Raw genomic sequence first — 23,455 nt, 5'->3', positions numbered from 1 at the left:
CATCGTCAAGGAAAATCAAGCCAGAAACTCAAGGTAGGAACCTGAAGGTAAGAACTGAAGCAGAGGCTATGGAGGAGTGTTGCTTAGAAGCTTACTTCTCACAGCTTGACCAGGCTGCTTTGCTTTACAAGTTAAGACGACTTCCCCATGAATGACAACACACAAAATGACCTGGTCTTTACCACATCAATCAATTGTCAAGATAGTTAGTTTCCCATACACTTACTATAGTGCAATCCTATAGAACTATTTTCTCAGTTAAGATTTTCTCTTCCTACATAGGTATAGCTTTGTGTCAGATTTACAACCACAAACAAACAAACAACAACAACAAAAGCACCCAGCATAAAGCAATACTTCCCATTTGGAATTGTATAAAGAAAGTACCAGAAGGACAGTTTACACTTTAGGGATGTGTTACAACAATTCACAACGTTACTATTTTTTATGTTGTAATAGATCTCTTAAGATATATGATTGGTACATGAAATAATTTGCTTATAAGTAGTTCAATAGATTTTATCATATTCATAAAGCTGTGTTTCTGTCATCACAGTAAAGATGACTATGTCCATCTTCCTTTAATTTTTTTTAAGCTTTTAGGAACTTTATTTTTCCTCCACCTTTTTTCCCCCTTCGCTCAGGTGTCTGCAGAGCAGCTCAGGACCACTCAGTGGTGGCTTCAACCCACTCAGTAGCCTGGGCTGTGGGAGCTGCTGATCAGTCCTCAGTGGGGAACTGCTAGATGGGCACAGAGGGCACTTGCATACCCTCAGACCAGTTGGCCACCTCAGGCTGAGCAGCAGTGAACTCAGGTGCTGGGGCGGTCCATTCACCCTGGAATTCCTCCTTGGTCATAGCTTTCTCAGCAGCAGCCTGCTCTTCCTTCTCAATCTCTCCTGGGTCTCTATAGAAGTAAAGATCAAGCATAAACTCCCATGGGTGCTCACGGGAGATATTTCCTCACTTGTGGCGTATTTCCCGGGCCAGCATACACTACATCAGACCCACTGAGTGAGCTCCCTTGATGTTGCATGGGGTGGCAATGTCCACATAGCGCAGGGGAGATTCTGTGTTACACAGAGCAATGGTGGGCAGGTTGACGTAAGAGGACTCTGTGAGGGGCTGGTGGTTAGCCCAGAGATCAGTCACCACTAGAAGCTGTGGCTCCCCGAAGGCTGCTTGGATCTGGTTAGTGAAGGTCCCAGGTGTGAAACGGCCAGCAATTGGAGTGGCTTCTGTGGCAACAGCAAACTTCAGCACAGCTTGCTGTCCAGCTTTTCTGGAGGAGATGAGGCTGATGTCAGCAGGGTTCTCAATGGCAACAATACCGCGAGCAGCAACAGTTTCTCCCAGGTCCTCTTCAGGTTTATGATGTAGATAATGTCACTTTTCCTTTTGTAGATGTCCTGCTCCATCTGAAAGTCAAGGTTGGTGCCACCAAAGTGGGTTCCTGCAGCAAGGAACTTGAGGACATCCTCGTCCTTCAACGGCAGGAAGTCAAGAGCTCTGGACTTTGTGTAAGTTTCCCTTTTAAGTTATAATGGGAACCAAGGACAACACCGTATGGCCCTTTCCCCTGGTAGCACGGGTTATTTGGTTTGTTAGTGTTTAATTTCTTGTGTTCTTTATGTATTTTAGATATTAGGACTGTGCTATATGGAGGATTGGTAAAGATCTTTCCCATTCAATAGGATGCAGTTTTGCCCTATTGATAATGTCCTTTACCTTATAGAAGTTTTCAGTTTCATGAGGACCCATTTATTAATTGCTGATTTTAGCCCCCCTACCCTGTTGGTGTTCTGTTCCGGAAGTTGTCTTCTGTACCAATGCATTCAAGGGTATTCCCCACTTTCTCTTCTATTTAGTGTATCCAACTAAACAATGTTTTATGTTGATGTCTTTAATCCTTGTGGACTTGAATTTTGTGCAGGGTGATAAATGTGGATTTATTTTCTTTCTTGAGCATGCAGACATCCAAGTAGACCAGCACCATTTGTTGAAGATTTTTTTTTCACTGTATGGTTTTGGATTCTTTGTCAAAAATCAACTTTCTGTGGGTAGGTGGATTTATTTCTGGGGTTTGACTCTACTCCATTGATCAACCTGTCTGTTTTTTATGACTATTGTTATGGTGGTACCTCCAGAAGTTCTTTTGTCTTACAGGACTGTCTGAGCTATCCTGCATTATTTGTTTTTCCATATGATGTTGAGAATTGCTCTATCGAGGTCGGTAGGGATTATGCTGGAATTTTGATGAAAATTGCATTAAATCTACAGATTGCTTGTGGCAAGATGGCTACTTTTATTATGTTAATTCTACCAATATATCAAATGGGAAGTCTTTCCATCTTCTGATATCTTCCTCAATTTCTTTCTTCAAAGCCTTAAAGTTCTTGTCATACATATCTTTCATATGCTTGGTTAGAATTACACCAAGGTATTTTGTATTATCTGTGGCTATTGCGAAGGATGTTGGTTACCAGATTTTCTCCACAGCCCATTTATTATTTGTATAAAAGAAGGCTAATTGTTCTTAATTTTACTTAATTTTGTATCCTGTCATTTGCTAAACTTATCAACTATAGAAATTCTCAGGTAGAATTTTTGGGGTTATTGGTATACACTATCATATCATCTGTGAAAAGACATACTTTGACTTCATTCCTTTGAATTTGTATCACCTTGATCTCCATTAGTTTTCTTATTGTTCTAGCTAGAACTTCAAGTACTATTTCAGATAGATATGGGAAGAGTGGAAAGCCTGTCTCTTCCATGATTTTCGTGGAATTGCTTTAAGTTTCTCTCCATTTCATTTGACTATTGGTTTTATGGAGGTTGCTTTTATTAAATTTAGGTATGTATGTTGTAACACTGCTGTCTCTAAGACTTTTAACATACAAGGATGTTGGAATTTGTCAAAGGCTTTTTCACCATATAATAATATGATCCTATTTTGTTATTGTTTTTGTTCAGTTTATTTGTAAGGTCGATTACATTGATAGATTTTCATATACTAAACAACCCCGGCATCCCTGGGATGAAGCCTATTTGATCATATTTATGTTGTGTTCTTGGATTCAGTTTGCACGTGTTTTTCTGAATATTTTTGTATCAATGTTCATAAAGGGAAACTGATTTGAAGTTCTCTTTCTTTATTGAGTCTTTGTATGGTTTAGGTATCAGGGTAACTCTGGCCTCATAAAAGGACTTTAGCAATGGTCCTCCTGTTTCTATTTTGTGGAACAGTTTGAGGAGTATTGGTATTAGTTTTTCTTTAAAAGTCTGGTAGAATTCTGCACTTAAAACCATTTGAACCTAAGCTTTTTTTGGTTGGGAGACTTTTAATGACTGCTTCTCTTTCCTTAGGGATTATAATATTATTTAAATAGTTTATCTGGTCTTGACTTAACTTTGGTAAGTGGTTTCTTTCTAGAAAATTGTCTGTGTCTTTTAAAGTTTCCAATTTTGTTCAATACAGGTTTTTGAAGTAAGGCATAATAATTCTTAGAATTTCATCAGTTTTTGTTCTTACATCTCCCTTTTCATTTCTGATTTTGTTAATTTGGATTCTATCGCTCTGCTGTTTGCCTAGTTTGGCTAACAGTTTGTCTATCTTGTAGAGTTTCTCAAAGAACTATCTCCTCATTTAATTGGTTCTTTGTATTGTTCTCTTTCTTTCTAATTAACTACTTTGAGCCCTGAATTTGATTATCTTATGCCATCTACCCTTCTTGAGTGTTTTTGCTTCTTTTTGTTATAAAACTTTCAGGTGAACTTTTAAATTGCTAATCTGAGAACTCATTATGAAGGCACTTAGTGCAATGAACTTTCTTCTTAGCACAGCTTTCATTGTGGTCCATAAGTTTGTGTATGGTATGTTATCCCTTAATTTTTATAGAATTATAGAAAGTCTTTAATATTTTTCTTTATTTCTTCCCAGACCCAGTGAGCATTGAGTAGAGGATTGCTCAGTTTCTATGAGTCTGTAGACTTTCTGTTGTTTCTTTTATTAGTGAAGTCCAGATTTAATCAATAATGGTCTGATAAGCTATAAGGAGTTATTCCAATTTTCTTAAATCTGTTGAAACTTGATTTGTGACCAAGTACATAGTCAATTTGGTAGGGTTCATGGGCTGATGAGAAAAAGATTCGTTCTTTTGTGCTTGGGTAAAATGTTCTGTAGCTATATGTAAGGTCCATTTGAATCATAACCTCTATCATTGTTTCTGGGTTTAGTTTCTGTCTCAATAACCTGTCAATACGTAAGAATGGGGTGTTAACGTCTTCTAGTATTAATGTGTGGGCTTCAGTGTATAGTTTAAGCTTTAGTAATGTTTTAGGAATGCAGGCATCCTTGCATTTGGGGCATAGATGTTTAGAATTGAGATGTTCTCTTGTTGGATTGTCCTTGTGCTGGGTATAGAATGTCCTTCCTCAAGTCTTTTGATAAATTATGCTTCAATGTCTACTTTACTAGATATTATAATGGTTATTCCAGCATGTGTCTTGGATCCATTTGCTTTGAAATAATTTTTCAGCCTTTTACTCTGAGGTAATGTCTAATTCTGAGGTATGTTTCTTGTATGCAGCAGAATTGTGGATCTTATTTTCACATACATTCTGTGAGCCTGTGTCTTTTTACTGGGGAATTAGTCCTTTGATTTTTGAAAGATTGTACTGAGCAATGATTGTTAATTTCTGTCATTTTGATGTCGGTGATGTGAATGTTTGTGTGTGTGCGTGCGTGCGTGCGTGCGTGTGTGTGTGTGTGTGTGTATGTGTGTGTATGTGTGTGTGTGTATGTGTGTGTATGTGTGTGTGCGTGTGTGCGTGTGCGTGCGTGTGTGTGTATGTGTGTGTGCCTGTGTGTGTGCGTGTGTGTGTGTGCGTGTGTGCGTGTGTGTGCGTGCGTGTGTGTGTGTGTGTGTGTGTGTGTGTGTGTGTGTGTGTGTGTGTGTGTACGCACTCATGCCTGTGCGCATTCCTTCTTTTGATTTTGGCATTGGGGAATCTGTTTTCTTGGGTGTAGTTAATCTCCTTGGGTTGGAGTTTTCCTTCTAGTATATTCTCTAAGGCTAGATCTGTGGATGTTTAAATATTTAAATATTGTTTAAATTTGGTTCTGTCTTGGATATCTTGTTTTCTCTATTTATTGTGATTGGGAGTTATCCTGAGAGTAGAAGCCTAGATTGGCATCTGTGATCTTTTAGAGGCTGCAGGACATCTGTCTAGGCCCTTCTAGCTTTCTCTTTGTTGAGAAGTAAGGTGCAATTCTTTCTTTTTTATGTTTGTTAATGTTACAATCCTTTATTATTTTATCTGTATAGCCTCAAATATTACTAGAGTTCCTGGTTCTTGACAAACATTTGCTCAGATCAAATTAGTGAAGGAGATGTCCATTTGCTTCTCTGAGTCACATTTGCTTGCAACGGTCTGTTCTGGTTCAGCATGGGGATTTAGATACAGCTTGCCTACAGCATGTTGTTAGGCTGGGATTAAAGAGGGCTGCAGGAGTAAGGTATGCATCCGCACAGAGGAAGCCTCATGAGCTGCTTCAGCTTCAGTATTCTGAGTCATAGGGATATTCTTCCATGTTTACTGTCTCAGGCAGCAGGCAGAGACCCTCTAGATCCTGTTGAAGCTAAGGATAGTGGCCATCTCCTCATCGCTCAACTGGAAGTCAAAGACCTGAACATTCTCCTGTATATGCATTGGTGTCACAGACTTCAGGGTCACCACCACATTCCTCCTGAGGTGGAACCTGGGCTGCAGTTCTCTTGTGCTTGGCAGCAATCTCTTTAATTTGGTCGTCCTCTAATGTGAAGGCCTTTTGGCTTGGTGCTAGGCCTGTCTGGGGAGCCCAGGGGACTGTAGGCCATGACCGTGATGCCCTTGGAGTGATAGTACTGGATCAGTTTTTTTCTGGGTGAGGTAAGGGTGGCCCTAGACCTGGTTGGTCACTGGCTTATGTTTCAGTCCAGGTTTGTTCAGGAGCCTTTCGATCTGGAAGTGGTTGAAGTTGGAGATGCCCAGAGCTTTCACCAACCCCTGGTCCACCAGTTCCTCCATGCCCTCCATGCTCCAAGAACATTGAGGATATTGCCTTTATCGTCTTTGAGGAATAACTCCTTTCCTGGCTGAAGTCCCTGTGGCCAGTGAATAAGATAGAGGTCCAAATAGTCCAGCTTGAGATCTGTGAGATTCTTCTGAAAGGCTTCCTTCAGCAATTTTTTTTCCTCAAAGCAAGTAGACCACAACTTGTTGATAATGAAGAGGTCACAGCCTTCTCATTGATCTTCTCTTGGATGGCTTCCCCCACCTCATTCTCATTGCAATATGCACACACACAGTCAATATGATGATACACAGCATCAAAGGCTGCCTTCACAGCTTCTTTGACTTGGTTTGGGGGAGACTTCCAGGTACCCAGACCCACAATGGGCATCTTGGCTTTGGTACTGAGCTCCACATAGGTTGCTGTAGTTGCTGCCAAAATCTTTCTTAGAGCAGATGTCTGTGTCCTAGTTAAAGAGAAAATGGAGGCTTTAAATCGTAAGGTGTAATTCTTATAGGATTGCCATTGTATATTACTTGGCTTTTCCCCATTGTGTCTTTTAATAATCTTTTGTTGTTATTGTTGTTGCTGTTGTTGTTGTTATTTCGTTGTTGCTGCTGCTGCTGCTGTTCTTTACATTTAGTATTTTGGTTATTATGTGGTGGGAGGATTTTCTTTTCTGGTCCAATCTAATTGGTGTTCCGTAAGCCACTGGTATGTTTATAAGCATCTCTTTATTAAGGTTGGAGAAATTTTCTTTTACAATTTTGTTGAAAATATTCTCTGGGCCCTGGATATGGTACTCTTTATGTTCTTCTATTCCTATTATTTTTAGGTTTGGTCTTTTCATAGTAGCCCAAATATCTTGGATAATTTATGGAATCTTTTAGAGTTAATATTTTCTCTAATGTATCAATTTCTTCTATTGTATTTCTCAACTCCAATTCTCTCTTCAATCTTTTGTATTATATTGGTGCTCCTTGTGTCTGTAGTTCCTGTTCTCTTCCCTATGTTTTCCAACTCCAGTTTTCCCTCAGTTTGTATTTTCTTTATTGTTTCTATTTCCATTTTCAGGTTTTTAACTGTCTTATTCACCAGTTTGGATATATTTTTCTGCATTTCTTTAAGGGATTTATTCATTTCCTCTTTAAAGGCCTGTATCATCTTTATAAGATAGGTTTTCGGGCTATCTTCCTGTGCTTTGGCTGCATTAATATGTCAGGGATGGCTGTAGTAGGTTAGCTGTGTTCTGGTGGTACCATATTGCCCTGGCTATTGTTAGTTGTATTTATATGCTAGGCCTTTATCCATCTGCCTGTCCCTGGATATTCCTGGTGAAGCAGTTCTCAAGTTTTGAACAAAATTTATAAGCCCCTAAAAGTAAATGAAATTTATAAGGTACAAGAAATTCCTGAAACATACAAGACTCATAAGGCCTCTCTGTAAGATTATAAAAGAGTAAGCAATTGCTGATTAATATTAACTATGATTGAACGGGGCGCCTGCACGTTTGCATGGTGCTCTGGAGATGCACCTCTCATTAGTCATCACCATAATAGGTGTGTTTCTTGGTATTGTAGATGCCTTAGAGTCACTCATATATCTATGAGTAACTCTTCGCCCACACTCCTATAAGTATCATTAATAAAGCTACTGGCTTCCTAAACTGCACTTGAGTGGAAGACTTCATTATTTCACTGATGGCCTATCTAGGGTGAACAGATGCTTACCCATGTTTTACTATGAAAAGTGACATAACTCATGGGTGTTTACAAAGTGTGGTGCTGGCCATAGAAGTTGATAGGTACAGAACCAGCAGCATTATCTGTACTGTGTTGAGATTTGTTCAGATAGAAGCCATCTGTTCTGGATCTTGTTAAATACAAATAAAAGCTAAGAGGCTTAATTCTTCCTGCTGGAAATGAGAGAAGAGCTGTTCTATATGTGGAATAACACGGTTTCTGGCACTAACATGGACCTTCCCACCCCAGCTGTTCTATACTCAGATGAACACTAACATCTGTTGAGATTCCTTCAAGTCTTTTTCATTGTAAACAACAATGTGATGACCACTGGTTTATCCTCTTTCCTAAACGTTTAAAGACTTCTTGAAAGTGTAAGAATGGCCCTATCATTTTGCTAAGTAGAGGAATCTCAGAGAGCAAAAGTACATTCTTTGTTTCTCTCATAGACAACACATGGAGTTATTATGAAGAGAAATATAAAGAGGAAAAGTGTGTATATATAGCTCACATGGCAATGTGTTACCAAGTGTTATAATAATTATCAGAAGTGAGTTCATTATTAATATGAATAAGTATATGCTGTCAGAGCTTAGCAATTTGTTTTAATACTTAATTTGAGTGTATGCAATAAGGTCAGTTTTAAATTTGAATTTAAAAAGTCATTAGCCTACTTAGTGGCTGATGTTCTTTACAAAAATCTGTCCCCTCAAAAGGGCATCCTTTTAATTCTACAAGAGGTTTCATTTGGTCTATAGCCTACCAAGTCTTCACTGTACTCTGTTTTGCCTTCACCAAGAAATTAACAAAGAGGTTCTACAAAAGGAAGACTTGTTTAAATATTAACAAGGATTTTATGTGTTTAGAAATTTTGGAAATAAAATTTCTCTCTTTTCTGATGTATTTTATAAAGAGCTAAAAATGCATATCACAAAAAAGAAGGGGTTTCTATGAGGTTAGTCTAAAATGCTTGAAATGAGTTTACTTTAGGAATATATAAATTGAATCCTCTAAATACATAGAAGTGTTAAATTATGAAAGGGCAAAGGGCAGTGTTTTAGGGTAGATTTACATTGTTCCCAGGTCCAAACAACTGTCAATTAGAAAAAGAAAGTCTGTTTTGATGGAAAATGGCAAAATAACAATGAAAAGCAATGAAAATCTAGATCTGTAGGTTGTATATGAAGGGAAAAAGGAAAAACAGATGGGTTTTCCTATTGTTAATGGACAGCAAATGGGGGTGTGGGTGAAGGGACAGGCAGATGTAAAAAGAGGGTAAGTTTGCAGGGATGGTGGGACTACATACACATCTGCAGATATGGAACTCATGAATGAGGTTTAGTGAGAAAAAACATTGGGGCATTACTTTTTTTGAGACATGATATAAATGTATCTAACTATTAGGTGAGGTAGGAGTTATGAGAGCAGTAGGGTGTCTGTTAAAATGAGACTTTAGTTTGAAATACATAATTGAAAATACATACTGCTCTTCCAAACTAAGATTGAAATAGGAAGAAAATGAATAACTGGTAATAAAATATGTCAAAAATCAGAAAGCAACTAGCTACAGTCAGTGACCACATTCATCAACCATCACAACTTTGCAGACTGCGCTAGGTAAAGTCAAAATACAGAGCAACTGGCTTCTTGGCAGTCCTTCAAGTTAGTGACTCAAATTCCTTCAGTATAAAATATACCCAGACATGCATTGCCTTCAGTCTGTAACCAGCACTCCCTCACACACAGTTATTTAGTCCTACATACCCTACAACTCTTCAGCTTTCCTAGTTAGGCATTTCCTGCTTGGACATACAGAAGCCTTATTGTCTTATTTATTTACCTTTTTCTTTCCTATACAATGATTTTATAATTGGCTCATATATGTGATCCCAGTAGATTTTATGGTAGCTATAACATTTATTCTTTTTTGTCCCAAGAAATACACATATACTCTTATTCTAATGCCATGATTACAATTTCTGACAGTCTAAAAGTAAAAGAAATTCGTCAGTACCAACCTGACTAGTGTGATCTTTACATTTTTTTCTCACAGAGATAATGAGTACGCATGCTTAAATAGGGAGAGAAACAGGAGCATAGACAAGAGAAAGGGATAAGGGTGATATAATGAAGACTAAGGATGTTTGAAAGAGCCATATGAAAATCTATATGTATATATATATATATATAAATCTATATGTATATATAAAGAGTTTGATTTGAATTATCCTGTATAAGTAATATTACTCTTCTAGAAGCCATATGTTTCCAAAAGAAAGAAAGAAACATAAAAGAATTTGATGTATAAGATACCTCCTCTCAAATTGTTGGTTATATATGTAATAGACACCCACAGAATAATATAAGCTATTATTATTGATTTTGATTGCTTACTAGAACTTAATGGTAAATGATAATAGGTCAAGGCATCACATATATTGGTCACGAGACATGTAGAAACTTGGTGCTGACCAGAAAACGTTCTCACTGCTAAGTGTCTTTCATAGTAACAAAAGCTGTTATATCAGAAGCAGGGGATGCAAGTGTCAATAGGCTTACCCATATGTGAAACTTGTAAACTGCAGGAATGATTGGTAGGAGAAGAGATGCCCAGAGATGCAATAGTGGCATGAGTGCTATAGGGGTAACTGACGTGTTCTTAATATTTTAATGTCCAGTTCACAGGAGAAAACTTGTGTCTAATACTGTAAATATGTTTCAGATTCAAAGATTCAGGAGCTCATAAACTCCGTGGTAAAACTATTACTATTATCCTGTGAAATGAACATAGATACAAACTGCATTTTAAATTTTCATCTCTACCTAAGGTTCAGTACAGTTCTCAGACTTCATTAGAGAATTTTGTTCAGTGGGTGGTGGCTAATGTATGAATCCAGAATTGCTCAGATTTAGAGACTAAGTATCAGTGAATATATAGCCAAGGAGACATTCATATGCCTACCTCCCAAGGCTCAGGTATTGTCATAGATGAGGGAAGAAGAGGACTGCAAGACTTAGAGGTTGGAGAGGAACATAAAGGAACAACATCTTCCAGATATGACTGAACCTGTAAACTAATGAGCTCATACAACCTTTTTGTTGCTTACACAAGATCAGGCTGGTCAACATTTTATTATGAAGATGAATTCACAAGTTCCAAATACTGAGGGACATTTGACAGTTGATGACTTCTGTGGACGGAAGAGTCAGGTAGAACACAGTACATCAACCACACACCATTGGATGGTGTAGGTCACATGAGATCAACCACTTTCCATTAGATAATCCTATACCCAAAGGTATATGGGCACCATTAATTTGACCCAATGAGTAATAAAAAATAAGGAGGATATGAAGTAAGCGTGCTATATGTAGTTGGCATCGGATTTAGTAGAATTTATTTGGAAAGGACTAGAGGAATAAATATAAACTTATAATGTATAATATTTCTAAAATTTATGAAAAATTATATTAAATGTACTGATAATGTTCTCACAAAAATGTTTGACTATCTAATACACCCTACATCCAGTACCAGACACAAGAACAGTCATTTGAGTTGTTGGTCAGGGGAGTTCAAATGACTACTCCCAAATTATAGGTTATTAACATTGTTCTTGGTTCCCTGTCAGAACTTGAAGGCAAGTACCCATTGCTTAAGAAACCTTAAACTTTGAACATAGGACTCAAAAGATTTAAGCTGAGTTTAACTTGAATACCAACAGGCATACTAAAATAGAAAGGAGAAAACACAAGGGTTCTGATGGCTAGACAAATAACTACAGTCAACTAATGACTCCTGAGAGAAGGAGAATTAATTTGAATATCAATAGACATGCTAACATAGAAAAGAGATATCCCATGGGTTCCCATGACTAGAGGAAAAGCTACAGACAACTAGAGATTTCTGGCAGAGAGAAATTTAGTCTCTCTCTCAGGGATGAGCAACCTAATTGGTTATCCAATACAAAGTGCTCTACTGTGAAAACATATACAAGCAGCACTAAATGGATATAGAAGGTTGAATGTGTGTCTGTGTGTGTGTGTGTGTGTGTGTGTGTGTGTGTGTGTGTGTGTGTGTAACAATAATCATCAAAGAAAAAGAGGCCATCAATTTGGAAGAAAGTGATGGAAAAGGATGGGAGGGATTGGAGGGACAAAAGGGAAAAAGGATGTGATGTAATTATATTTTAATTAAAAAATTTAATTGGTTTAAAAAGATATTGAAGACAAATTTTAAAATGTACTCTGATCATGGTCAGTTAAATATTAATTTTGTTTAGTTATAAAATTATATAAGTTTAGAAAAATTATTTAATAAGAAAAGAAAAAGAAAGAAAACCAAGTAAGTCTTCTAGGGACAACAACTGTCAGGATCATTTCTGTGCTTTTTTCTGGATATTTTCTTTAGTGTCACATGAGCATGTGTGTTTTCTAGCCATTTCTTTCCGTGGTGACATTACTGCTAAGAATGACTGAGGACAAGTATTTAGTCCTACTTACTTCAATGTCTAACATGGAATATCTCACTTAATTCTAAAATAAACTAATGCATGAATATTTATCAGGTGTTTTTATTTTTGCAGAGAGGAAATTGAGACTGTGAAGTTGGGTAAATCATGCAGAGACAAAGAGCTTTAGGAGAAATGGCTGTAATCCTGGGCAACTTGAATTTGAAAATGGACTCTAGATGGCATATTATATAATTACATGTTATTTAAAATACTAACTAAAAGTTGCCTTGGAGAGAAATATATTTCATTCTCTGTTACATTTGTGGCATTTCAGTTCCAAAGAAACCCTAGTTCTTAGATCTTTCAGATAGAAGTTGTGGTGGGGTTGGCTTGGAAGATACTTTGGGTTATATTTACCCCATGGTTAGAATAGGCCTTGTATCCATTCATCATTTGGAAAAGCTATGGTTTAGTTAGTCATCCGTCTGTACTATGTCTGGTACAAGGCAATGGTGTAATTGTGTAATTGGTAACTACATCTAGTTATATAGTATTTTTAAAATCACTATGTCCTGAATTTAGTTGTTAGGGATACAACACACCAAGGAGGAAAAGAAAACTTTCAGACAGTGCTATACAAATCAAGTTGGCTGTGGCAGACATATTGATGTGTTGTTCACAATTAAATCAATACAATACACTGCAGTCCTGAAATTAGTGAACTTTCTATCGTCCTTTCCATTCCCCCTGATATTACCGTCTTCAGCTTTAGCAGAGAAAAATAGAGAATATTAAGTTCCATTTGACTCTCAGGTAAATAGGAATATATTTTAAGATAAGTGTATTCTAAGAACTGCATGAGACCAACTTATGTGAAAAATAATCATTGTCCCTCTAGACTTGAAAGTCATTTGGGAAGCTAGTGTTTACCTGCCAACATGGCTGAAGAAGCCTCATACAAAGCTTCGGAATTTTCCTTTTGACCAAAAAAAAATGTAAGTCTCTCAATTTATCTACAGCTTAAATTACTCTTTTGCAGTGTTAGGGATTGAAAAACGCTCTGCCTCTCTGAATTGTACCTCCATTCTGCATTTTCAAACCTTATAAGATATGGGGCTGGGAAGACCTTCTCTTTGCTCTCACTTGTTTTCTTAATGCCACAAATGACCACCTTGGAGGTACAATGCAAATTCCCTTACTATGAACCCACTTACCCTTTCAAAGTTCTCAATAATACAATATTTAAGGAGACAGTGTTAAAGGCCACACACCATCTTTCATGAAGACGGAGTCGTATCCTGCTCATTGAAGAAGCTGGAGGCATGGTAATGCGACTGCGTGTATGCACTGATTTTATTAAAGTCTATTTTCATTTATTCTTAATATTTCACTCATTTCTGTCCTTTTAGATCTAACTGTTCATTGAATTTGTCCCCTTGGAAGCAATATCCTTACCTGAAAATTCAGTCTAAAGTTTTGATTATATTCAACAGTTACAGCCAAGAATCCAGTACTGTGGGACTGTATCTCATGGAATAGAATTCAGAAGCTATACAGATCCAAATATTGTCTAGAAGATATTAATTTATGGTCTTCCATTCTGTAACCCTGTTGCCATGTTGTAGGAAGCTCAAAACCCTCAGAAATGCAACATCCTCTTTATGGAAACAATCTCACGACCAGCACAGGGAAGTGATGATGCAAGCGTGGCACCCATCTCATCAAGTCCTCTGTTCCAACCTTAAATCTAGATGGCAGAGCGTTGGCATGAACTCAAAAGTGAGTCCAGACCACCTGTGGCATTGTAATAATCTATTGCTATTTTGAAGGAGTGTACTGTTTTGACTCATTTGTAAAATTTAGGTGGCCTTTGATGTGTAGATCTATTTATGGGACTCCTATTCTGCTCCATTGGTCTACATGTATGTTTCTGTTGGCAATAGTGTACTGCCTTCATTATAGTTTTGCATTCTAAGTTAAGGCCAAGTATTGTGATATCCCTACCATTGAATATTATGCTAAGGAAATTTTGGTTTATTTGGAAATTTTGTTTTCATATGAATTTTTGGATTCTTTGTTGTTGGGTTTTTTTTTAGTTCTGTGATGAATGTCGTTGGGATTTTGATGGTGATTGCACTGAATCCATAGAATGTTTTTGTAATATAGACATTTTCACAGTACTAATTCTAACAATCTGGAAATATGGAAAATCTTTTCATCATCTAGTATCATTTTTATTTCTTTGTCAGAGTCATAAAGCATTCGCTGTGGAGTTAGTTCATTAAAATAAATTTATTATGCATCAAATATATTAATTTAAACCCTAAACCATTCCTATGTTAGGCAAAAACAGAAAGTACGCTACAGTAGAGGGACAGACAAGAGCTTTCTGAACAGGATCTCACTAACACAGGAAGATGAGGTTATATACAATTAAAATGTTTCTGTGCAAGAAATGAAACTGACTGCAGAGTAAATAGACATCCCACAGAATGGGGGAAAATCTTTGCCAGCTATGCCTAGACTATAATGAAGAAGTGCCGAAATTAAATACCCAAACCTCCACGTCTGCCAGTCAACAAACAAGCCAAGAAAATAGACTGTTTCCAACAGAAGGAACACAAATGGCTTTGTAAGTTATTAAGAAGTCTTCTGAATCCTTAGTGATATGTGAAATAAAAATCAAAACTATGTGAGATCCCATTTCACCCTGGCAAGAAGCGCTATCATCACGGACATGAGAACAAATGGTAGTTGAGACGTTAGGAAAGAAGAATCCTTCTTTGTGGCTGAAAGGAATGTACCCTACTACAGCCATTATGTAAAGCAGTAAGTTTTTTCAAAAATCTAAAATTAGCTGACTGTATAACCACACTTACTCATATACCCAATGGACTTGGTGTTCTACCAAAGAGTTACTTGTGCATCCATATCAATGTCTGGAGTTTTAACAGGCTCCCAAGTGAGGGTTACATTAACCAGGACTCAGGGGGTATACAGCCAAGACAGCCAAGAAACAGTTTATTCAAAGTTTCAACTTCTTTTAAAGGCAAAGCAGAATAAAGATTTCCCATCCTTTCTCATCAGGTGCTGTTCCCCTAGCAATAATAGCTTATCTTGGTTCAAAGTGACCCAAACCTCCTTGCAGACTGGGAAATCTGTTAGCAGTCCAACTCTTAGATGCGTGGTCTAAACTATGAACAAAGTTACTTTCTCACGATAAAAGGATAATGAAGGCCACTTCTTCAGACATGCAGCATACTTAGCAAAGCACGAGGAGTCTCTGCTTGAGAAGGTATGCTTCCTTCGTGTCTCGGTATGCTGAGAGTGACAGAAACCTCTGAGGTTGCTTCACAGCTAGCGAGCTGGAAGCCATGGGCTCATGCCATTTCTGTACACACCCATATTTACTGTTCACGGTAGCAAAGAAATGGAATGAGTATAGATCTAAACCAACAAAGAATAATGGCGATGCGTTACACATATGCAATAGAGTTTTATTTGACTGCAAAGAAAATGAAATAATGAAGTTGGCATGAAATTAATAGACCTGAAAAATTGCTATTGTAAGTACGATATCTCAGACTCACAAAGAAAAATCTCACATGTTTCTCATATTCAGAGTCTGGATTTCTGTTTGTGTGACTGTAGACATGTCAGAGTGAGTGCAGCTAAGATGACAAGAGGAGGAAAGGTATTGAGCACATGAGAGCGAAGGTGGAGGTTGTTTGAAGGCTGTGTGGAGTGTTACAATGGGGGCAGTCTCCTGCGAACTTCAACATGTTCTCTTTTAAATAGCTGAATAGTATTCCACTGTGTAAATGAACAAAATTTTCTGTAACCATTCTTTGGTTTGAGGAACATCTGAATTGCTTCCAGTTTCTGGCTATTCCAAATAAGGCTGCTATGAGTAAGGCACATATCCTTGTGGTATGGTGGAACACCTATCTTCTGGGTGTATTCCCAGGAGTGGTATAGCTGTGTGTTCAGGAAGAGCTAATTTAAATTTTTCTGAGGAATCACCATATTGGTTTCCAGAGTGGTTGTACCAGTTTGCAATCCTACCAGCAATGGAGGAGTGTTCCTCTTTCTCTACACCCTCGAAAGCATGTGCTATCTCTTGAGTTTTTGATGTTAGCCATTCTTTTTGGTGTAAGATAGACTCTCAGGGTCATTTTGATTTGCATTTCCATGATGATTAAGGATTTTGGGGATTTCTGTAAGTGCTTCTGAGCCATTTGAGATTCTTCTGTTGAGAATTCTCTGTTGAGCTCTGTATCATTTTTTTAAATTTTTATTTATTTTTTAGTCTAACCTCTTGAGTTTTTGCATATTTTGAATATTAGTACTTGATTTGATGAAGGATTAGTAAAGACTTTTTTCCAATGTGTAGGCTGCTGTTTTGTTCCATTGACAAAGTGTACTTTGCCTTATAGAATATTTTCAGTTTCATGAAGTCCCATTTATCAATTGTTGATCTTATATCTTGAGCCATTGGTGTTCTGTTCAGGAAAATTTTTCCCGTGCCAATGGATTCAAGGCTATTTTTTTACTTTCTCTTCTATTAGATTCAGTGTATCTGGTTTTATGTAGAGGTACTTGATCTACTTGGGCTTAAACTTTATAAAAGGAGATAAATATGGATCAACTTGCATTCTTCTTCATGTAGACCACCAGTTAGATCAGCACTATTTTTTGAAAATGCTTCCTTTTTCCCCACTGTATGGTTTTGGCTTCTTTGTCAAAAATCAAGTGTCCATAGTGTGTGGGTTTATTTCTGGGTCTTCAATTTCATTCCATTTTCTTGACCTGTCTGTCTCTGTACAAATACTGTGTAGTTTTTATTACTAATGCTATATAGCGCTGCTTGAGGTCAAGGATGTTGATTCCCACAGAAGTTCATTTATTCTGGAGAATTGTTTTGGCTATCCTAGGTTTTTTGTTTGTTTGTTTGTTTTATCATATGAACTTGAGAATTTCTCTTTCTAGGTCTGTGAAGAATTTTGTTGGAATATCGATGGAGATTGTATCAATCTGTAGATTGCTTTCGGTAGGATAGCCATTCTTACTATATTAATATTACCAAACCATGAGCATGGGAAATCTTTCCATCTTCTGAGGTCTTCTTCAACTTCTTTCTTCAGAGACTTGAATTTTCTGTCACATAGATCTTTCACTTATTTGGTTAGAGTTACCCCAAGATAATTTATATTATTTGTGACTATTGTAAGGTATGTTGTTTCCCTATTTTCTCCCTCAGACTAATTGTGGCTTCATGTAATGAAGTCCTCTGTTTACATTTTGTGAAATATTTTGAAAAATATTGTTATTAGGTCTTCTTTGAAGGTCTGATAGAATTCTGCAGTAAAATCATGTGACCCTGGACTTTTTTTGGTTGGCAGGTTTTGATGACTATTTCTATTTCCTTAGGGGTTTGAGACTGATTAAAACATTTACCTGATCTTGATTTCACTTTAGTATATCTATCTAGAAAGTCATGCATTTCATCTAGATTTTCCAGTTTTCTAGTAGGGTCTCATCATTTCTTGAATTTCCTTAGTTTCTGCTGTAACGTTTCCCTTTTCATTTCTGATTTTGTTAATTTGGATACTGTCTCTGTGCACTTTAGTTAGTTTGGTACGTATTTATCTATCTTATTGATATTCTCTAAGAACCAGCTCTTGGTTTTGTTGATTCTCATTATTTACAGCTTTGATTGCTCAAATTAAATTCTGCTGTAAAAAGTATTAAATCATCAAATCTTGTCATATAACTACTTTGGCATGAAAAATCTACATTTAACCACTTGTATCATTTGTTTTTATAAATAAAGTAAATCAACACATAATGATTATTTTCTATGGGTTAACTAGTTTTAAGTTCTCATGATTATCTCAGAAGTGACAATGATATTTTTTCCTAAACACTTTTCCCCAAATTTGAAGAAACTGGGGCAGAATACCACTCAAAGTCACTTTTTATTTGAATTTTCATAATTATGGCCTGCTAAATAGAGCTGTAGTAGTAATAGCCCAAGGAGAAAATTACTGCTTGGTATCCTGTTCATCAGAGAATGTCACTAGCTCTGGGTTTATTTGATATCAGATCCAGAGGTTGGGAAATAATGAAATCTCCCAGATGAAGCTTGTTTTTTAGCTTCTTTTAATGGAGTCTTCTTTTTCTGCACAAAAGGTCTCCTGGAAATCCTAACCCTGTGTCCTGGTCCTGTCTGACAAATGTTTTCATGATGTTGACATTAATAAACACATATCTCAAAATTTGGAAAATCAGTATCAATGTGGTTTTAGAGGACACTGGCTATTACATTAACACTTAAAGTTTCAACAAAGTACTGTGAACAGCTTCACAAAGAAGAAATAATCTGGAGCCAGACCGGAAAACAAATGGTTAATCAGCACCCACTAAAAATGCCTCAGAGGAAAGAATCAGAGAGAGGCCTGTGGGGTCCCCCTGCTGAATGACTTGGGGAGTCAGAATGGCTCATTCAGAAACCATTTATCAAGGAGGAATGAAATATATTAGCATGTGTGAAAAATCATAGACAATTACTTTAAATCTTTTGCTCTGTTTAAGTACTGCCCAAGCAAATCCTGCTTACTGCACACCTTCCCATCATGAAGGATTCTTATCTTTAGGAAACCATAGGTCATGTAAATCCTATAAGTCTTCTATAAGTCTCTTTTGGTGTTTTATTACAGATAAAAGAAAAGTAATTAATATGCCAGGTGATCTAGTAAGTTATTTTTTAGTAAAATCAGAGGATCTTTTTTAAAATCATAAGCCCCAGACAATTCTGATAATTTTATAAATCACACATATAATATGCAGTGAAACTCAATAAGATCTAATAAGAAATAAGACTTCTCTATAAAAGTCTAATAACGTATCCAACAACAGAAATAGATTGTCTACCTAGCAGTCAATGGAAAGCACTAAAACATTACAGTTTGATAACAAAGAGAAAAATGCTATAATTTCTATTAATTAAAAAAATAAGAATGGTTGGCTGGGAAGATGGCTCAGTCAATAAAGTGTTTGCTCTGCAAGCATCAAGACCTGAGTTTGATCTGCAGGACTCACATTCAAATAGTTGGGTGTGGTAACAGGTGCTTGTATTCCCAGCTTTGGAGAACCAGACCAAAGATCTTACTGGACAGCAAACCAGCATGCTTGGTAAATTCCAGGCTAGTAAGAGACTTGTCTTTAAATGAAATGAAATAAAACAAACAAGAAACAAAGTAGGTGTTACCTTAAGAATGATACTAAGGTTGGTTGTACCTTGCCCTTCAAATGTGTGAACACATACATGCACTTGCATCTATATGTACATATGCACACACATACACACACAGAGAGAGAGAGAGAGAGGGAGAGAGAGAGAGAGAGAGAGAGAGAGAGAGAGAGAGGAGAAGGAGGAGGAGAAGGAAGAGGAGGAGGAACACATATAACCTTGAAATAGCATGGAATTTTGAGATAATACACATAAAAACATATCTAAAAAGTCAAATGAAAAGAGGACAAGAAGGGAAAAAATATCAAGTAAATAAAATAAAAAGGAATCAACAGTAGAAAAATGTATCTAAGAAAAAATGAATCAGAAATCAATGACTATCAGTGAGTTTGGCCTCCATTTAAAGTGCAAAGCTTGTCAAAAATGAGTAGATGACAAAATGGTACGTTATTTCCGCAGAGCTGAAGAGTAGAGCAGACTTCTCTGGGTGAAACACAAGCATTGGCTGGCATCGGTTGCCCTATCCTGCAAATTCTAGTACTTGGAAGGTAGAGATGGGACTATCAGGAGTTCAGAATCCTCTTTGAACTAAGAAATTTTAGGCCAGACTGAGCTGCGTGAGTCCCAGTCTTGAAAACCCACAAGCAATGAATTTTGCTTTTGATTGTTTTATTACTGCCTTTTGCTTTTATGGGACATGTGCATCATGCTGGTCTGGAAGTCATTATGTAGCAAAAGTTGGTTTTAAAACTGCTTTTCTGCTGCCTCAGCCTCCCAAATGCCTGGACAAGTACAGGTTTGCACTCCTGAACCTAGCTTTGGTGACCTACTTATTGACAGGCATGGCATCTTGCAGAAGTTATGGTGCTCTTAGTCTCTCTTTCCTAGATTCAAAGCTGTAATTACAATATTTAACCTGTATGTCCAGAGACAGTCCGGCAGTGTTATCATCCAGACCGCTTCCCCCTACTTTCTTTCCCTTCCCCTTAAGATAAATGTATTTGAAAAAATAGAGCTGGTTACATTCAGATCACTCGCATGAGCTACAGCTTGATGAATATGGCTTAGTGGGTGGATAATGGAACTATCATGACCTATTAATCGGGCCAGTGAAGTAACCTGCATGAAATCTACTGAACGGCCCACATAGCCATGTTCTAATGCTAATGCATGTTTACTAATGTTTATTGCTGTTGTTTACTGCATACAGGCAGTACATTTTGGCAGCTTTCTGGATCAGGTTTCATTATGTAAACATCTAAATTTTAATCAGGCAGTTATGATGGTAATATATTCCATTAGCACTGGATATTTATTCTCTCCATCTAATCCAAAATCCTGAAAACTAATTTAGATAGATCTTTTAATAGCAAATCTGTGAAAACTGTGTACATTCATTAAATTAAGGATCACTTTGCATGCCAGCACAACCAAATTGTGTTTTGAAATGATAGAGGATAAACAACAGATGTGTCCAATATATATTTTTTTCTTCAGTTGCTAAGGCAACGTTGTTCAGTCCTAACAGGGCTGGGGAACACAAAAAATGAAATAAAGTCCAAGAAATAATTCCTTTGTGCCCATGACCCAATAATGTACCTTTTCCCATTGGTTATAGCAAAGTGGCCAGTGGGGGTCTGAAATAGCACATTATTTATCGACATTTCATAAGGTTTGTTGTTTGTAATTATTGTAAGTTCCTATTCTTTTGGTGTGCTTTTAATCAGTTTTCTACCTGAGTCTGTCAGTTAGTATTTGTTCAAACCTCTCCATGTCATCTGACATTGGTATCAGGTTTTCTTAAGCTGAGAATGTAATTCTAATTGTGAGCAGAACATTTTTTTAAAGACTGAAATTGTCTCTTTAACTTCTAATTATCTGGATGAACTTGTTTGGTAGCAAGTCTCCCATTTCCTCTCCCCAGTCCCAGAGACCCCGTCCCATTTCCTAAATAACCAGCATGCATCCAGCCTGGTCTCTTCCAGGCATGGTGTCTAAGGTCTGTTTGTGGTTTGTTTTTACTTCTCTTGAACCCAAACTTTACACAGATTCTTTATACAAAGAAGGAAAATACCATTTGGTTAATACTTTTATTTTTGTTGGTGTATTGAGATTAGTTTGAAACACAGGGCCACTTCAGAGATCTTAGAACTAAGGTTTCTGAGACCAGTGGGGACTCAAACCTCTGACAGAGAACATCCTACAGGCATTCCTGGGAGTAAACTACCTCCCTCAACACAGCGTCAGCTACAGAACTGGACATCAGCCGAGAGGGAAGCAAAGCCTGGGGCAGATCAACTGTAGGTGTGCCTGTATGTCTTAGTTCTTTGAGGTTTATTTGCTTTTTGCTTGGTTGGTTTTTGTTTGTTTCATTGGATGGTTGATTTGGTTTGGTTTGAATTTTTTAGTGTGTTGGTTGACATGTTAAAAAACATACATGAAAAATTCAGTAAAAAAAAACTTGAAAGCTATAAGAGTCAGTTAGCATGAAAATAACCCAGAGTTGCCAGTTCACCTGACTTGAAAAGAGGAACTCTTTTATCTCTTAAAGATAATGAGTTTTGATTAAAAAAATAGTTTATTCAATTACTTTTCAAATCATCCTTAGTTCGTTGTATTAATGCCACTTTGAGGTATTAATCTGGTTGTATTAATTACCGCTAAGTCAATAGTTTAAGCATTCTCTTTTAATAATTTTTCTATTTTTATTCATAGAGAATACCATATTAATTTATAGATTCTCATCAATGATAAGAACAGAAAACTCACAGTGATCTGTTGATTGTGTTACTCGTCAGTTGGTTGGGGCCTTTGCTTTGGATAGGAATGGTAGGGAGGAGGGAGGAGGCTGTTTCGGTGCAAATGCTGGGCAGTGCTGTAACCGTCCATTTGAGGCATCAGCGAGCATCAGCGGCCACAGCCACAGGCAGCAGCGTGCAGCACACTCTACTATACAGTGCTTGTCCAGGTCTCTGGCCCTGTGATCCTTAACACCATCTGAGAAGTATTACAATCTCTTACGGAGGTAAAAAAAAAAAAAGTGAGTTACTATTGTGTGATATTATTCTTGGGGAAACACAAACATCTACCTGCTTCACATAGGGAAGAAATAAGAAATAGCAGATTGAAAAAAAAAAAGACAAAATAACAAAAAGGCAGGGGTTGGGGATTTAGCTCAGTGGTAGAGAGCACTTGCCTAGCAAGTGCAAGGCTCTGGGTTCTGTCCTCAGCTCTGAAAAAAGAAAAAAAAATAGACGAAAGAAATAATAGATCGATGTAAAAATACCACTGAATTCCAACTTGGAAAACCATAAGTTTTGTTGGGGTTATTTACAGGAAGTAGTGTACCAAAATGTATGTATTCATTACTTTTCTGTTGTTACGATGAAACACCACGAGCAAAACAACTTATTTTTTTTTTAATTTTTTTATTTGGGTTCCTGGTTTCAGAGGGATAAGAGTATCTCTTCGTTCAGAAACATGGCAACAAATAGTAGACGTGGCAGTAGAAACAGCTGAAAGCTCACACCTCAATCAGAATCAGAAAGCAATCTGGGAATGGCACATACCTTTGAAACCTCCAAGTCCTTGTCTAGTTACATATTTCCTCCAACAAGGCCACATCTTCCAAACTTACCCAAAAGCCCCACAAAATGGAACCAAGTATTAAAATACCTGAGCCTATGGGAGACATTCACCTTCAAATCACCACAGTGAGTGACAAAACTGCTGCACAACACAGTTTCCCAGCTTTTGACAGTGGCCAGTATCATAGTTCTCATACCTAGGGTGTACTTGTGGTGAGCAAGGCTTATCAGCAATCTGGCAACTTTTATAGTTAAGGTTTGTCTTAGTCAGGGTTTCTATTCCTGCACAAACATCAGGACCAAGAAGCAAGTAGGGGAGGAAAGGGTTTATTCAGCTTACACTTCCACATTGCTGTTCATCA

General features: G+C 37.2%; 2 pseudogenes; both read right to left on the bottom strand.

Moving 5' to 3' along the window:
- Positions 1 to 660: 660 nt before the first annotated feature.
- Positions 661 to 5,483, bottom strand: Rpsa-ps17 (ribosomal protein SA, pseudogene 17; annotated as a pseudogene).
- Positions 5,484 to 5,628: 145 nt separating this feature from the next.
- The window catches only part of Akr1b8-ps4 (aldo-keto reductase family 1, member B8, pseudogene 4), a 33,835-nt pseudogene continuing 16,008 nt past the window's right edge, over positions 5,629 to 23,455 (bottom strand).

This window comes from Rattus norvegicus, chromosome 8, assembly GCF_036323735.1.
Source record: "Rattus norvegicus strain BN/NHsdMcwi chromosome 8, GRCr8, whole genome shotgun sequence".
NCBI classification, from domain to species: domain Eukaryota; kingdom Metazoa; phylum Chordata; class Mammalia; order Rodentia; family Muridae; genus Rattus; species Rattus norvegicus.
Note: the sequence above shows the minus strand (reverse complement) of the source record. Positions and strands in the feature narration are given on the sequence as shown.